The sequence below is a fragment of the Staurois parvus genome, unplaced genomic scaffold, assembly GCF_062004578.1.
Source record: "Staurois parvus isolate SC_StPar_1 unplaced genomic scaffold, SC_StPar_1.0 ptg001085l, whole genome shotgun sequence".
Lineage (NCBI taxonomy): Eukaryota > Metazoa > Chordata > Amphibia > Anura > Ranidae > Staurois > Staurois parvus.
In genome coordinates, this window is record NW_028318881.1 from 65,700 (window position 1) to 84,096 (window position 18,397).

At 45.2% G+C, this 18,397-nt stretch overlaps 1 protein-coding gene across 1 annotated transcript in view; it reads left to right on the forward strand.

Annotated features, from left to right (window-relative positions):
- Positions 1-699: 699 nt before the first annotated feature.
- LOC149440442 (AP-3 complex subunit mu-2) overlaps positions 700-18,397 on the forward strand; it is a 40,165-nt gene continuing 22,467 nt past the window's right edge. The window contains exon 1 of the mRNA XM_089658614.1: positions 700-856. The gene's annotated coding sequence lies outside the window, so the exon portion shown is untranslated. The remainder of the gene's footprint in view (positions 857-18,397) is intronic.

An 18,397-nucleotide genomic window follows, 5' to 3' on the forward strand; every position in this document is an offset into this window, starting at 1 on the left:
TTAGTTGCATATCAGTGTGGCTCATCTCCTGCAGCCTTTTTTCATCCATTTCCCATCTACATGTACTCCATAGCATAGGTAGCTTCATTTCTCAGGGCAGGTTTCCTGCGTACTTGCGTAAACGTCGGTCGCTTCTGCATTGGCGATTACCCACGCATGCACATATGGCGTATTTCCCTAAACATGAAAGAGGTGCATTTTGACAAATACCTTAGATTGTACACCGCTTGAGGGTCAGGGACTGATGTGAATGTACAATATATATGTAAAGCGCTGCGTAAATTGACGGCGCTCTATAAGTACCTGTAATAAATAAATAAAACGTACACGTAAAGACTGATGCAGAAGCGATCGGCGTTTATTCCAAGTATGCCATTCACTTGAATTGGAAAGCGGAATGGATTTTATTCTCGGCGACTTTGCAGCCTCTCAATGCCCGTGAGGCCTAAATCCTGCGTTGGTACGAGGTATCAGGGATCGGAAGCAAGCTACGGGGATAGATGACAGCAGCCTCGGGTTTCCTGATGAAGAGAGACATCTGTGCAAGTCAAACTATAGGAAGAGGGCATGGGCATGTGTGTGACAGCAATGATTAACATCTACATGAATGGGAACATTGCATATTGGGGAAAGGGGGGCATCCCAGGAATAATCCATTATACATCAGAGAGAGGTGGAGCGGAGGACCAGACCTGAGCACACACTGGTTCCTCCCTCTGTGACAAAGAGGCGAGCAGCAGCTGGTGTAGGGAGGAGGGAGTCAGCTGAGAGAGGGGAGGAAGCATCATATGATACAGAGGAAGGAGCTGGATGAGTGTGACATTGTATCCCCGGGTGCAGGGATCTCCTGTGTAAGGTAAGAGCCTCTATTGTCACCATCTACGTTGCATACAGACATGACCGACATACCCTTTAAGTGTACTGCACTGGGCGCAGTTTAGTATAGCACAACATCTGATATATGTAATGTGTTGTGCATGTAGACAGCATGTCTCCTGGGTCTATGAGCTCCAGCTTCCTGTTTCTAACCATGTGCTGTGTTATACAGCCATCATACACTTGTACATACAACATACTTATTATCATGTAGAAGCCATTTTATTGCAGCATGCCACCCTATGACCTCTGGTCAATGCATGGTCCTTATCCGGCAGCACAAAGAACATACGTATGTTCCTGCAGTTAAAGGCATGGTTTAGGATTACAGGTGAAACCTTCTATATGAAAGGCAGAAGGTTAACCCAATGGAGATCTCGGATGTAATGGTGGCATAGGGATGTTTAGGGATGTTGCCCTTGGTTACCCACCTTCCACCTGTCATTTTTCCAAAACAGGTTAGAAAATGGAGTAGCATCAAATGGGTTGTTCTTGCCATCAGCATCTCCACCTCTTGTAGGGGCGGACTGACCATTTGGAAACTCGGGCACTGCCTGAGGGCCCAGGGTCAGTAGGGGGGCCCATGAGATGCCCCTGGTACCTCTTTCATAGGCTTTTTGGAGTTTGGGCAAGGACACAGGGGCCCCATGATCCCCTATTGCCCGGGGGCCCTATGAGTTGTCAGTCCGCCCCTGGCTGTGTCCAGGATGATGCTGGCAGGAACAACCTATTTGATGCTACTCCTATTTTCTGCTTTGGAAAAATGACAGGGGGAAGGTGGGTAACCAAGGGCAGCACCCCTAGACATCCCTACACCACCATTATATCCGAGTTCCCCACTGGGATAACCTTCTGCTGTCATATACAAGGTTTCGCCTGTAATCCTAAACCATGCCTTTAACTGCAGGAACATACGTACTGTATGTTCTTTGTGGAACATATCTTTAGGGCCAGTTCATACTGAGGAATGCACTGTGTGTTCTGGTGCGATTCGTATGCAGGTCTGTGCGATGCGATTTCAGCCCCGTTCATTTTGAATGGGCTGAAATCGCACCACATATCAGCAAAAGTAGTGCATGCAATACTTTGCAAACTCCCTGTACCCACATCAGATGCTACTTTGGACCATGCGACCCGGTGCAGGCAACCGCACTGTGTTTGCATCCTGCGTTTGGGGTGTTATCAACTTTATATTGATATCTTCTGCAGATTGCATTTGAAAGTGCAACACAGGTTTCCCACACCATGTTCTGGTGTGAACTGGCTTCAAAAGTACACTTATTGTAAGGGAAGTATTTAGTCTAAGGCTCAATTCACACGTTCTCCATACAGATCATTGTAAGTAGCAAGGGCGGACTGACCATTTGGAAACTTGGGCACTGCCCAAGGGCCCGGGGTCAGTAGGGGGCCCCATGAGATGCCCCTGGTACCTTTTTCATAGGCTTTTTTGAGTTTGGGCAAGGACACAGGGGCCCCATGATCCCCTATTGCCCGGGGGCCCCATGAGTTGTCAATCCGCCCCTGGTAAGTAGTCACAGTCACAAATCGTTACAGCCACCGTCAGCCTGTCATTGCATTGTAGGGGCTCAGAGGCCGCACTTCTGTCAATCCCAGCCACAGGAATTCACATACTCTTGCCGCTCAGATTTCACAGAATGAGTAATAAAACGAAGGACCGATCATTCGATTTTCACATAAATAGTGTACCTACTGTGACAGGAGATATTCCTGCCACCATTGAAACTGCGTGAATGAACATGTTGGAAATTATTTTTAGAATGAGCGATTTTGTAATTGTTAAGCCCCGGTTCACATATATGCGGCCATGCGGGCCGTGTTTTGAGCGGGCACGAGAGCCCATTCATTTGAATGTACCCCCGTGCTCTGTGACATGCAGGGAAGGAGTCCCTGCACTCCTTCGGAAACCACAGCCTGCACGGGAACCTTGGTTCCCAGTATGGCTGCGATTTCCATTGCAGGGTGGCTTGCCATTAGAATTAATGACACCCGCCCGCGGGTCTGCATTCTTTGTGTGGGTGGCTGCATGGATTTTCGTGCAGATCCACAGCGGCACCACCCGCTCATATGTGAACCTAGCCTAATAGAAGACTCATTGGAGGAAAAAAATTAAAATGAAATTCGCATGAGCTACTTCCGTCTATGAAGAAATCAATCGAAAAAAAGATGTGTCTATGTTGACAATGATCAGAAATATGTTGTTATTTTGCTGCACAATGAAACCATTATGAGACTATTGCTTTTGATATTCGTTCCAACAATCGTTCAATTTTCTACTCATCTAAGGCCTGCTTTAGGCCTATGGTACACTTGTAAACCTGTCAATGGTGACAACCCACCAGCCACAGGATCACTATAGAGGGAATATAAATTACTCACCTGTTTTCACAGCGTCACTTCCTCATTGTTACGAATTTAGCAGTTTTTCCATCAGAGGGCGACAGGATTGTAAGTGTTCTAAAGACCTTTTACTGACAACCTACTTCTGAAAATGGTAGTCGCCTGGTTGTTATACTGATCCTCTGGCTTAAGTATCTTCTGATCCACTAATCCAGGACAGGACAGTCAGAGCTCTTGATCTGCCTACCTGTGCCAGGTCAGGGAAAACCAGCATGAAAGTCCAGCAACAAGTATTAAGCTGGCCATCAATTAATCAAATTCAGTTGGTTTAGCAAGGACTTGCCAAATGTCAATCCTTGTATGAGCAGGCTGGTTCTATAGAAGTCAATCAGTAGACAGTCTGTTGGGTTTTTCCTGATCGATCAGTACCGCCGGCTACAGCCGGCAGCACTGATAAGTGTATTCTGACGGCTGGGAATTTATGAATTGTGTATGGGCTTTCATTGGTAGCCTACATATACTTCTCATAACAAGTTTCCTGTAATGAAAATTCCATTATAACTGACTCCTTCTGTAAAGATTTAATGGAGTTCCTTCTGCCGTAGTTCTTGGACCCTTGCAGAAATAACTTTTCTCTAGGAGTGCCACTGCTGGACAACATAAAAATTGGGGAATAGGGAGAGCTGTGATGGTTGGGGACCCTGCATGTTTCTACTTGGGGAAATATTTTGCTGTGGAAACCCCCTTGAATCAAACAGCCTTCCAGTGAAAAACTGGATTGGGTTTTCACTATGGTGCTGTGGTAAGGCATAAGTTACAACGTGCTTTACAGCAACGCACAACAGCACACATTAAATGTGTTATTGCAGTGGCATGCAGTCTGAATTACATCCCATCGCCCTTTTGAACAGATGTGTGTTGCAGCACCTCTGTACCCATTTGATATTGGGCAGCTGAGGGGCAGTAAAAATTAGCCCCCCTCTTCCCCCAGCCACTGACCTAAAAGGTAAACTACAACCAAAGGAATCAGTTTAAAAGCGGTAGCCATGATGCTTTGCATTGCAGCCCCCTACAAATTTGGCAAATTTAATGTGGCATGTCAACCTGACAGGCAGCAGTGCCTATAGAATTCAGTCATTCAAATCAATGGACCTGTATCACAACCATAAACCTAACATCTGACCTCATTATAAATTCCCATTCAGCATTAAAAAAGAAAAAAGGGCATTCAGGAGACAGCAGGATTGATTTTCAGAGTATTGGCTTGTGTCAACATAGCCAATATGAGCAGAAATCATCCTAATGGGGACAGATTATAAATTAAAACCTGACAGAGGTACTATGACTTCCCTTTTTTACTGAGAAAAAAGTGTGTTGTTGCAATCTATGTCCCCGCTGGACAGATTTGTCATCACTTTCCGCCTTGGATGAAGGGGACATAGATTGCAAACACAAACCTGACAGAGGTTCTATCACTTCCCTACTTGATCCAAAAAAAAAAGAAAAGAAAAAAAAAAAGTTTGGGTTGGATCTAGGCTTCAAAGAACATATTTATTTGAAATAAACTGTGCTGAATGTGAAAGTGACATTTTCGTATCAACATTTATTTAGCTTGCGGGCTGGGCACCATCGGCTTATTGTTGACTAGTCAAACACCAGAGAACACATTACAAATCTATGAAAATATTTTATTGGTAGGATATAGTTTTCATATAGTGCTTTTGTTTTTTGGAATTATATGTGAAAGTAAAACACTGTGGATATGTGGAAGAGGACCTGTCATATAACACAGTAAGGTCTACCAGTAACAGTTGCATAGGATAAGTTTGTTCTGACATGGAAAATATTAGGTCAACATAGTCTTGAAAAATGTTCATCATAAAATCTTGCCCTTCCAGAAGACCCCATTGTTATCTGATGTGCAGGTTCACTGTACAGTGCATGCTAGAAAACTCCTTACTGTAGGCAGTGAAGTGTGGTACCACCATATCTTGGAATATAAAGAGAACAATGGTGGCAATGTTCCCTTTACCCCCCACCTCTCTGACATAATTAGTTCCACTATGATGACATAGGGGCCTACAGATTAGGTAAGCCCTAGTTAGCCTGATCAATACAATCCAGTGACATAACTCTGGAACAACACATTTTGTGCACTATATCACTGTGGAGTCATTGTATTAAGCCGTCCGTACATGGATCAAAATTTGGCCAGTTCAGCAGGGACTGGCCATATTTCGATCTATCTACACTATATTGCCAAAAGTATATGGACACCTGCCGTTACACGCACATGAACTTTAATGGCATCCCAGTCTTATTCAGCAGGGTTGAATATTGAGTTGGCCCACTCTTTCCAGCTATAACAGCTTCAACTCTTCTGGGAAGGATGTCCACAAGGTATAGGAGTGTGTCTATGGGAATGTTTGACCATTCTTCCAGAAGCACATTTGTGAGGTCAGGCACTGATGTTGGACGAATAGGCCTGGCTCTCAATCTCTGCTCTAATTCATCCCACATGTGTTCTATCGGGTTGAGGTCAGGACTAGTGCGCAGTCATATTGGAACAGGAAGGGGCCATCCCCAAACTGTTCCCACAAAGTTGGGAGTATGAAATTGCCCAATATGTCTTGGTATGCTGTTGCCTTAAGAGTTCCCTTCATTGGAACTAAGGGGCTAAGCCCAACCCCTGAAAAACAACACCATACTATAATCCCCCTTCACCAAACTTTACACTTGGCACAATGTAGCCAGGCAAGTACCCTTCTCCTGGCAACTGTCAAACCCAGACACGTCCATCAGATTGCCAGACAGAGGAGCATGATTCATTACTCCAGAGAACACGTCTCCACTGCTCTAGTCCAGTGGTGGTGTACTTTACACCACTGCATCCGACACTTTGTGTTGCACTTGGTGATGTAAGGCTTGGATGCAGCTGCTTGGCCATGGAAACTCATTCCATAAAGCTCTCTATGCACTGTTGTTGTGCTTGTCTGAAGGCCACATAGTTTGGAGGTCTTTAGCTATTGACTATGCAGACAGTTGGCGACTTCTGTGTGCTTCCACATGTGCTGAACCCACTCTGTCATTTTACGTGCTGTACCACTTCGTGGCTGAGTTGCTGTTGTTCCCAGTTGCTTCCACTGTGTTATAATACCACTAACAGTTGACCGTGAAATATTTAGTAGCAAGGAAATTTCATGGATGGGCTTATTGCACAGGTGGCAACCTATCACAGTACCACGCTTGAATTCACTGAGCTCCTGAGAGCAATCCATCCTTTCACAAATGTTTGTAGAAGCAGTCTGCATGCCTAGGTGCTTGATTTTATATACCTCTGGACACTTGGAACACCTGAATCCAATGATTTAGAGGGGTGTCCCAATACTTTTAGCAATATAGTGTATGTACTGGCTGGTTGTATACAAGTTGATCTATCAATCAACTTGTGTACACCCAGCCTGTCTGGGTTTCCCTGAACAAATTATTGCCACCTACTATAGCCAGCAGCACTAATCTTTGTGTTCTGCTGGCAGGGAAGTCTTCCCGCCAGCAGAACACAGTTGCACTATGGGAAGTATTCAGTGTTGATGGGTGGAAGGAAAGTAAATTGCACAATTTATGGCCTGCCTTCGTAACAAGTTATTAAGTGTATCTCTAGCCAGTTTATTTTTTAGTTTTGGATAGAATGGAGAACTGTTTGAACTCTATGTAAAGGCTTTTTTTTTTTTATTGCTCAAATACACTCCCCAGCCACTTTATTAGGTGCACCTTGCTAATGCCAAAAAATATTCCCCACGCCATTACACCACCACCAGCCTAAACCATTGATACAAGGCAGGATGGATCCATGTTTTCATGTTTACGCTAAATTCTAACCCTACCATATGAATGTTTCAGCAACCAGTCTGCCCATTCTCCTCTGTCATCTGACATCAACAAGACATTTTCATCCACATAGCTGCCCCTCACTAGATATATTCTCTTTTTCAGATCATTCTCTGTAAACCTTAGAGATGGAGATCAGCAGTTTTTGAAATACTCAGACCAGCCCATCTGGCACGAACAACCATGCCATGTTCAATCACATAAATCCCTTTTCTTCCCCATTCTGATGCTCGGTTTGAACTTCAGCAAGCCATCTTCACCACATCTACATGTGTAAATCCATTGAGTTGCTGCCATGTGATAGGCTGATTAGCAATTTGTTACCAAGCAGTTGAACAGGTGTACCTAATAAAGTGCCCAGTGAGTGTATGTAAGAAGCAGTAATGGCCCCACATGTCATGTCTATGGTAGTGAGCTCTATCAAACAACAGCTTGGGGTTCCCCAGGGTGCGGAGTCTAAGCTCCAGCCTGCTTGTTCACCAGGGCCCCTGATGGTGGGGATGGACTTAGAGCAGGCTGGAACCAGGTCGCGGCCCCCAGGTACACCCAGCTGAGGTAGAAGGGACCGCTAACAGGAACAGGGTACAAAGGGAGTACAGACAGGAGATCCAGTTGGCAAGCTGAGGTCAGGACAGGCGGAAAACTAGCAATGTCAGGAACGAAGCCGGGGTCGGTACACAGATATACTATAAAGGATTCTCAGAAGACCACAAGGGAGCTCCGACAACAACCATTGCTCAAGCAATGTGGTCCAGTCTGAGCACATCTTAAATAGACAGGCAGACAAGGAGGTGGGACAGTAAGTGATGGAAGGAAAGGACATGAAACCCAGGGAATAGCAGACAACGCCCATAGGTGAGCACAGAACAACACACATGTGAAGGAATCAAGAGCAGCATGGAGATAAGAGTAAACACACAAGAGGCTGCAAGCTAACTTGTGAAAGTACCCCCCCCCTCTTATGAGGTCTCCCCACTTTTTTTAGGGCCAGGCTTAAGGAGAAACTTCCAATGAAAAAATTCCACCAGACTGGGAGCAGAAACATCAGTAGAAGGAATCCAACACCTCTCCTCGGGACCATATCCCTTCCAGTCAATAAGATACAAAAGCTTCCCTCTGATGAACTTAGAATCCAAGATTTGCTTGACTTCATACTGTTCCGAAGTACTCGCTATTGGGGAAGGATAACGATGAGGATGGGAAAACCTGTTGATAATATAGGCTCTCAGAAGAGAAACATGGAAAACATTAGGGATTCTCAGATGTGAAGGGAGGCGGAGTTTGAAAGCAACAGGATTGACCTGGGGAAGGATGGTAAGGGGACCAATGAACCGAGGAGCAAATTTCATAAAGGGTACCTGTAAACTCTTGGTAGAGAGCCAAACCTCGCCACCCGGGAAATATTTGGGACTCACCCGGTAATGACAATCAGCAGCTACTTTGTACTTAGAAGCTGACAGATGTAAGCTCTTGGAAACATTTGCCTCGGAAGGAGTAAGAATAGGAGAACATGACAGGAAGCTGGGCTGGAGCAGACACCAAAAATTGGGATGAAGGGTCTGGTGAGGAGGCTGCCAGGGAGGGCACAGGGGTAGGCGTGAAGGCTTTGATTCGTATAGTGGGCAAGGCAGGCTGTGTGAAACAGGAACCTGGGGTAATACAAGGAACAGAGGGCACTATGGGATGTATGGGGACAGGACAGGGGACAGAAGGTACAGTAGCTACTAATGTGGAAACCACGGCTGGCTCCAAAGCAGCTGAAGGGAGTTTTGGGGTCTCAGCATGCAGGAAACATGAATCTGGGAACTCAGATGGTACAGAGGTCACCCATCTGAAAGGTCGCGATATAGGATCTCTGAGCTGCAACATATGTAAAGGGACCGAAGATTTGGGCAGCAAAGAGGGTAAGGAACTAGAGTTCGACAGCACCGGAAGGGGACCCGTAATAGGAGTAGGCAGCGGAGCAGCCTTACTACAAGAAACATCTTGTAAAATCTGGCAATGTTGAGGGGGCATCGGAGAGGTGGTGGCCACGGGTACAGTGCGAGGTGGGGACACCTTAGGGAGACAAGTCTGATTGCATATTGACCCCCAAGACAATACTTGGCCAGAGTTTCAGTCAAGATTGGGTGAGTGTTTCTGCAACCATGGAAGTCCAAGAATGACGGGGCTAGAAGACTTAGGGAGGAGCAGGAAGGAGATTTCCTCACAATGAAGAATGCCAACCTGCATAATTACGGAGGAGGTCCGGAAGCGTAGAGGTCCTAAGGCCAAAGCAGAGCCATCAACTGTAGATACTGATTGGGGAGTCGTCAAGGGGACAAGAGGAATGCCCAATTCAGTGGTCAAAGATTGCTCAATGAAGTTCCCGGCTGCCCCAGAGTCCACATAAGCAGAAACCTGGTAAGTATTTAAGGCCCAATGAATGGAGACAGGTATGGCAAATTGAGGGAAGGTGGCAGAATTCAGGTTCACCTCCCTCAGTGACCCAGACCAGAGTTTCCCGGTCGGACAGAACATGACTTAATTACTTGACCCTTAGCCCCACAAAAAAGGCATAGACCAAGTCTGAGGCGACACGATCGCTCTTGTGGAGTAAGGTGTGTTCAGCCTAACTGCATTAGTTCAGGAGATTTTTGGAACACAGGAGCAAATGAACCCACTGGGGGGGGACGTGGAGTAGACTTTTCCAGATCTCGTTCCTGAAAGCGGACATGGATTTGGATGCTAAGAGCAATCAAGTCATCTAGAACAGTGGGTATGTTTCTTCCAGCTAATTCATCCTTAATACAGTTCGCTAGACCTTGCCAAAAGGTTGCAGAAAGGGCCTCATTATGCCATGCAAGTTCCGAAGCCAAGGTGCGAAACCGAACTGCAGTCTACCCAACCGTCATGCTACCTTGACGTAGCTGAAGAAGGGCTTCCACAGCAGATTAGGTCCTACCGGGCACATCGAACGTTTTCTGGAGAGCTTGCTGGAAGGCTGGGAGACTGGGGATAGTGTGGTCTTGACGCTCCCACAGTGGCGAGGCCCAAGCCAGTGCTTCACCTGAAAGGAGGGAGATCATGTATGCCACCTTGGAATGATCGGTAGGGAAAAGATCGACTGCTAGTTCAAAATGAATCGAGCACTGATTGATGAAGCCTCGACAGGCCTTGGGATCACCAGAGAAGTGAGGCGGTGGAGGCAGCTGGAGTCTCTAAGGATGGTGTTCCACAGGGGAAACAGTGGAAGGTGGAACAGCAGGGGCCGAAGCCAAGAGTGAGGAAGTAGACACAGCCTGTAGCTGGTCCAACCGGGAGGAGAGTTCCTGTAGACAGTGCATAATCTGTTCTTGATAGGTCTGCTGGACATCGACTTTCTGCGCCAAAACCCTGAAGTTGCTCCAGGAGAGGCTGCGGTGTCTCTGAAGAGCTCATGGCCTGAGCAAACTGTCACGTCTATGGTAGTGAGCTCTATCAAACCACAGCTTGGGGTTCCCCAGGGCGCGGAGTCTAAGCTCCAGCCTGCTTGTTCACCAGGGCCCCTGATGGTGGGGATGGACTTGGAGCAGGCTGGAACCAGGTCACGGCCCCCAGGTACACCCAGCTGAGGTAGAAGAGACCGCTAGCGGGAGCAGGGTACAAAGGGAGTAGAGACAGGAGATCCAGTTGGCAAGCCGAGGTCAGGACAGGCGGAAAACTAGCAATGTCAGGAACAAAGCCGGGGTCGGCACACAGATATACTATAAAGGATTCTCAGAAGACCACAAGGGAGCTCCGACAACAACCATTGCTCAGGCAATGTGGTCTAGTCTGAGCACATCTTAAATAGACAGGCAGACAAGGAGGTGGGACAGTAAGTGATGGAAGGGAAGGACATAAAACCCAGGGAATAGCAGACAACGCCCATAGGTGAGCACAGAACAACACACATGTGAAGGAATCAAGAGCAGCATGGAGGTAAGAGTAAACACACAAGAGGCTGCAAGCTAACTTGTGACACCACATCAATGGTCAAAGAGTTCAATTAAGTTTTTTTTACTTTGTGTAAAAAGAGCACCAACATGTTTCGGAGTTCAGATATTACCCCTTCATCATGGTGGGCCTGTGTTTCTTGGAACCCGATAAATGTCTGGAATCAACTGAATTGTAATAACAGTGGTGTTTAAAAATCAGATACCTTCGCCAGAAGGTTGTGCACCTCCCTCATTTCACTTATCTATTGTAAAAAACTTTTAGGACTCTTTAACCAATAGTGTGGCACCCTTACTGCTTCTTGTAGTACATTTAGACACCCTTCCACTTAAGGTGCTCGAAGTGAGAAGTCTCACTGAAGCGATTCAGCTTGATCAATGAGACAGTCTATCACAACATTGGATATTAATAATAGTAGATTTAGAGCCTCCTATGCATGTACCAAATAATTTTTTTCTGTCTGGCAAGATTAACCATCTCCTGATGACCACTGTCAAAGGGAAGGGAGATCCACATTTTTATGGCTGTCATAGAGCAGAAGGTAAGGGGAAATCTTCCAACTGGGACACCTGTTTTGGTGCCAACTGTGTCCTCTCACTTTCTGTTGTGTCTCTTAGACAGGAGGTGAAAGTAAATACTACCCAGCAGAACACAGAAATCAAAAAAAGAAAACTCCAAAAACAAAACGGGTTTGTCTAACGATGTACTTTAAAAAAGCCAAAATAGGCCTTCACACTGGACATAGAGCAAAGGAGACCCTTCTTTGTATTGCATCCTAAAAAGTTTTAAAATACTTCACTTCCTAGACCAGTGGTGTTCCACTTTCAAGCTATAGGGCCCCATATAATATAAAACGTAGGGAATATTCAGTGTCAGAGACACACACAACGAGATATAGTGAAAAAAACTATGGGTATACCAGAAGAGATGGTCAGAAACCTGTGGATGTAATTCAAGAGATGGTCAGAGACGGCGGTATAATCTACATTTATAGACTGGAGACCTATTGCATCAATGCTCAATACCACTACCATAATGGGGCAATAAGGAAACCCATATTAGTGTCTTCAGGGGCCCCAAGGGCATCAAAAAAAGTGCCAAGGGCTACAGGTTGGTGACCAGGGTCCTAGACACGTGTGTTTTTTTTTCAGGGTTTTTTTATATTGGCATCAATTAGAGGGTTTTTAATTGTCTGGTTTAATACCATGAGGTGTATTGAAAAAAATTGTACTATAGACTGTTGGGTAGCAATAGGCAGAGTTTGAATAAAAGTTTCCCAGAAGTCAAAAAAATGTTGGAGATATGATTCCCTATGCAAGGAAGCCTTCACCCATTTCATAGGAAAAACATAAACATGGTCTTTTTTTTTTTTTTTACCTCTTATGTACCTGCACCATTTATAAATGGTGCCTGATAATGACAGCTCCTACAGGCCTCCCTTGGCACTAGCATTTGAATGGCTTGCTGTCGGTGATAGCTGGGGTCCAGCACTAAGCTGAAGCGATCAACTCCAGAGCTTCTGATAGTTTTTACAGTTTAGATAGTTGTGATAGTTTTTAGAGTGGAAAAAGAGAAGCAAAAGTAAACACAACACAGAAAAAAGGGATGTTGCCGCTTTCTTGTCATTACAGTTTCGTCCCTTCTCTTCATACAGCAGTAGAGCACTGCTATAGAGATCTTTAGCTTACTGATTGCACCAATGGCATAACTAGAATCTTCAGGGCCCTGGTGCAAGAAACCATGATGGTTCCCCCTGACCCCCGGCTGGTGTCCTTTCCTCTGAACCCAGTAGTGGAACGCCAGGGCCCGGTCGCAGGTGCAACCATTGTGACCCTGTTTTTTTATTTATTTTAAATATTTTTTACAATTGTTTTTTTTTAGGAGTTCTGTTTGGGGGCTTAGGTGAGATATCAGGAGTCTGGAAAGTAAAGAAAAAAGAAAGCGAGAGTAAGGAAGGAAGAAAAAAAAAGGAAGAGGGAAAGGAAGGAAAGAAAAGAAGGAAAGAAAGAAAACTGTCAGCGCAAACTCTCAGCTCAGGTGCAGCTGAAAGAAGCTAGATAGGACGAGCAGTGGGGCGGCTGCATATAAAGGAATCCAACTCTTCATGTTCTTCCTGCAGCTGCTGAATGCCTGCTTCTCCTCCTCTCCAACAGGCATTCTGCGGCTGCAGGAGGAACAAGGAGAGATTGGTTCCTCTATTAACAGTTTCCCCCGCCTCTCATCCAGGCGTACAGGCCCTTCAGCACGGGGCCGGATTGCAATTTCGACCCCTGCAACCCCTGTAGCTATGCCCCTGGATTGCACCCAGCAATAGATAACTGTAATTGATCTGCTATTGCTTGGGGGGGATCTGAATTAGTTCTCTACTGATCAGATCCAGATAAATTCCCATGTTGCAACAATTACGCCATATCCAGATGACATCTGTGTTCATTGCGCAATCCTCAAATGCCCATGTAAGTGAACACTTTGCAAAATGTTTGTAATCACAAATCTGTGAACAAAGTTGCTGTCAAGCTATCTTGTGCTCTTATCAACCCAACTTAACCTTTTTTTAATGTTACATTAGCAATTTTCGCAAACTGTCTTTCTCTTCTCACCTTCCAGGATGGCACACCTTAGAGGAAAATAACTGTTAAAGTCCTCACCCTTCTTGTCCCTCAGTTTTGATTGTGTTTTTCCCTACACAGCGGAATGTTTGTTGTTTTGTTGAACCAAAAGACCAGGGAGAGTTGGATGGTACCCCTTTGAGGCAGGTCTAGTAACGCTGGAGAGGGCTGAAGTAATCTGCATGCCACTTGCCTCTTGCAAGTTGCCCAGAAATTGTACCAGCAGTCCGGTCACAGGGGAGTGTGAACCGCCGCTGTTGCACACCACTCGACATTCTCAGCCTCTGTCTCCTCTTGTCTTCCTCTGCATGTAGGCGAGCCTGATGGCCAGTTTTTGATAAGGTCAACAACAGGGTGAGGGTGGCGGCACAACCCAGAAGGGGGATGTACCGGAGTAGATGCTTGACCCATGTGGCGGCTGAGGAAAGAGCTAAAAGAGGCACCAGGTTGATACTGTGTGGGCAAGTGGTGCAGTGGAGTGAGTGTCTGCCTAACCACCTCAGATGGAAAAGGAGTAGGGAAGGGCATTGCCAGTGACTGTGGGTAAGAGCACGTTGGAGCTTGGTAAATTCCTTCCCTGAGCGGGGCTCAGAAAAAAGTCAGAGTGCCCTAAGAGGGGACAACAGAAGCTAGTCACCCCTGGCTTTCATGGCCCTGGCCTCTCCATCCTTCCTTTTTGAAAGGTTTGGATCCTAGGAGAGGTGTGTGTGTGAGTGTTTCTGATGCAGTATGGGCCAGCTCTCCAGGAGGGACAGAGACTTGGAGAGGGTTGATTTTGACCACTCTCCTCCTCTCCCTAAGGATGGAAAAGCGAGCCCTGTGACTGTGGCAAAAGGTGTAAGACAACAGGCGGTGAGTACTTTCCTTTCGCTTTGGGTGTTTAGCAGCAGAATCCCTAAGAACAGCCAGGTGGTTTCTGGGCATGGAGATGGCACTCCCTCCCTTAATCCGGGTGCTACTATCCTTTTACCCTGGGGTATGGAGACAAATAGCCCAGAAGCTTCAGCTAAAACCACCATCCACATCTTCTTCCTACTTCAATAGATGCTGTGGTTATTGCAACATAAAGCCTCACTGTAGTAAATTAATAGTAGTGAACCTAGTGAAGAGGTGAGGCCTGCTAGACACTAGCTCCCTTTTGAAGACCCGAAGAGCCTCTTACAGGCTATTTATGCCTCTGAACAAGTTTCTGACATTCTGACAAGGGCTATTGGAAAAGATGATGTGCAGTGATTTGCTGGAACCTGGAGATTCCAGGAGTACTACAGCAAATTTCCCTTGATTAGTGTGTACACGGGGCAATCTGGATATATTATACCAGCTGCTATGACTATGGCAAAGTAGCTCCAAGATGGCTCACTTTTTATTAAGAGCTCACCTTCTAATTGTATCCATACAGGGAGGCATAGTAAGGTGTACCAGTGTGAACATATCCTCTTTCTGGGAATTGTTTGCTATAGGTAAAATCTCACAACCTATTCCTCCCTATATTGCCATCATATTTGTTCTTGTGTAAGGGTTATTTGGGACCTCTTGTGTTTTGAGCTACAGCCCACCCTTTGGCTGAACTAGAAACATAAAATCTTACCCTGCAACCCTTAATTGATGGGTTCCTGGTGCAAACCTCTATACAAGAGCTACATATACGAACCTGCATTTAAAGGAAAAGTTCGCCTTTTGGAACAAGTTACATGTTCAACCCGTTTTTAGGGTGGAATATGTATCGTGTTCCCAATGCTGCAGCTACCCGATTCCCCCTCCCCCGCGACAGAAGTATGGGTAGAAGTTCCCCATACAAGCTGTCACCTTTTGAATAGAGCGCGGCCATGCAGGGCTCTGTCCACACAACCGCGTCATTCATTCACAGCGTTCTGTGAATGAATGGACTACAAGTCCTGACAGCCTTAGTGGCTGTCGGCTTTTAGTTCTCCATGAACTACCACAATCCTGTACGGGCAGGCAGATATACTGACAGTCTGCAGGAGACCTGCATGGCACCAGCAATCTGTTGATTGCTGGTGCAATGGTTTACAAGCTCCTGCAACCAAAAATAATAAATGCACATTTTTTTACCTGCAAAAAAATGTGCATTTATTATTTTTGGTCAAAAGGTGAACTTATCCTTTTTAATGATTGCTTGTTAAGGCCTACAGATGTCTGATTGCCTCCAGGCTAATATGGTGTCCACCTATTCTTCAGGTAGTCTTAATTGCTCTCTAGGACTGTGCTTGGTAAGACCTTAGGATCTGAAAGGCTTGGAACTCGCTCCCACCTGTGTATGGGCTAGCCAAACCAACTCCTACTTATGTCAGTGTATGGGAGATTGGGTGGGTGTAGGACTAGGTATGCAGTGGTAGGGACACAGCTACTACCACAGTGGCGTATTCATCCACCTCAGATTCCATTATTTAGAACTACCCGGGTTCTACACTGGATTGGTAGATGAAGGTTTAGTATACAGAGTCCAGGCTATACCTATGATAGATATTGTCCTTGGTTGAGTATTTCTTAGATGCATACACCATGACTCTGATCTTATGCTTTGTCACATCAGAAACACAGGTAGCACTACCCTCTTAAGGGTTGCTTAGTCATTTGTTTTGGGTTCCCTGTTAATCTGAATCTCTAGTGGCAAACTCAACCTGTGCTGACACCACCGTGCTCCAGTGACCAAAGTAAATCACACCTGTAAAATGGACTCGCAAGTTAGTGTAAACCAATGCGAAGTTTATGTTGGAATTAAAGGTAACTTGGTCAGAACAAAATGACATTGATATATGCAACAAATATAACCATACTTGGAAATTGTGAGCAAAAATAATGACATCATAAAGCAACAAAAACTGTTAGCAGCCTGCTTTCAGAAATAATCCACTGCCTCCAATCTGAGGAAACTGCTGAATCCCCAGTGAGTAGAAAACAGCTAACAAACAGGTAAGCTCACTATGGGTCCTCAGAACTAGATGACAAGGATCAGATGTGAAGAAAAATGAATTCTCAGTTGAAATTGAGCACTGTCCCTTTAAGAACACTACAATGTCTTCTGTGCACTTGTTGGGGCCCAGTTGGTATGAAGGTGAGTTGAGGTGTGGGATCTAGTTCCTTGGGAAGGCATTACAAAGATGGTGAAGTAACAAAGGTGATTTAACACTTTTCCTCTTGGTGGTAGCAAATTGGGGCAGGGTGTCCTTTAAAACACTCAACATGGGGCAGATTTGACGTGATGAATAGCAGCAATTGGCATGAATGTCTATCGGCAGACAGCTTCCTTTGTACAGCAAAAGCAAAAGTTAACAGTAATGGCAATCCTGCTCTGTTGAGAAAGGGTAACTTGTTTCAGTGACACTGCTGTATCCTGACCTGCACTGTATGTCCTAAAGTCAACTTCTGCAATGTAGATGTATCTCAGTTATGCGGCTGCGAGAACTAGGCCACAAACTGAAGCAACTACAGGTAATGTTCACAACTATGTGTAGGTAGATACAGTAGCTGAGGTGGCAAACTATCAATATTCACTTGGTTAGTGGGTGCATGAGTCTCTCTCACCTGATTAAGTAGTCCGGCAGATCATAGCAGTCTGTCTTTCTCTGCAGTCAGTCCAGGGAATCCCTGGCTCAGACTCAGCATCCCGTCTGGTCTCCTGCGGCCAGTTTGGCCTGCTTGGCAACATGGCAGACCAAGTGGTCAGTATGCTCTTTCTCTCTCTCCAACTCTAGTCCTGGGCCCAGTTCAGCCATGAGCACACCTTCTTCCCTTTCAGTCTCTCCCCGCACTCTCCTAGGCCAATCGCCCTGGATTTGATATTTATATGCCCTCGCTCACACACTACCTCTCTTGGGAAATGTAGTCCCTGACTGCCCTGCTCACCAGCCTGTTGTACAGCATACAAGTTCCAGAGGGCTGTTCTGTTCATGTGAGTGACCCTGAATGGCAGACCACCGCCATGTAATGTCAATTTCAATGTACTGCAAGTAATAACATTTCAATGGGCTACACACACAACATGTAAGTTTGGTTTCGTCTTTTCTGTTTTATATTGGTTATATTGCCTTAGCTTGCTGCACATCAGAAATACACAACTTTGTAGTTGGTTTGTGTCTTTTTTGTTTTATATTTGCTGTATGACTTTATCCTGCTGTACTTCAGAAATACACAGGATTGAAGGTTGTTAGTGTCTTTTCTGTCTTATATTGGCTATATTGCCTTATCTTGCTGCACATTAGAAAAACACAACATTGAAGGTTGTTTGTGTCCTTTCCATATTATATTTTCTGCACATCAGAAATACACATACCGGTAATTGATATTTGTGGCTTCTCTACTCATATTTGTTATTTTGCTGCACTTCAGAAATACACAACATTGAAGTTTGCATGTGTCTATTCAGTTTTATAATTGTTATATGACTTTATTTTACAGCACATCACAAAAACACAACATTAAAGTTGTTTGTGTCCTTTCTATTTTATATTGGTTATATTGCTTCACTGCACATCAGAAAAACACAATAGTGAAGGTTGGTTCTCTTTTCTGCTTGTTATATCGCTGCAGTTCAGAGATACACATCATTGAAGTCGGTGTCTTCTCTGTTTTTTTTTTTTTATTGAGTATATTGCTTTATCTTGTGGCAAATCAGAAAAACACAACAGTGAACGTTGCTTGTGTCCTTTTCTGTTTTTGTATTGGTTATATTGATTGATCTTGCTACA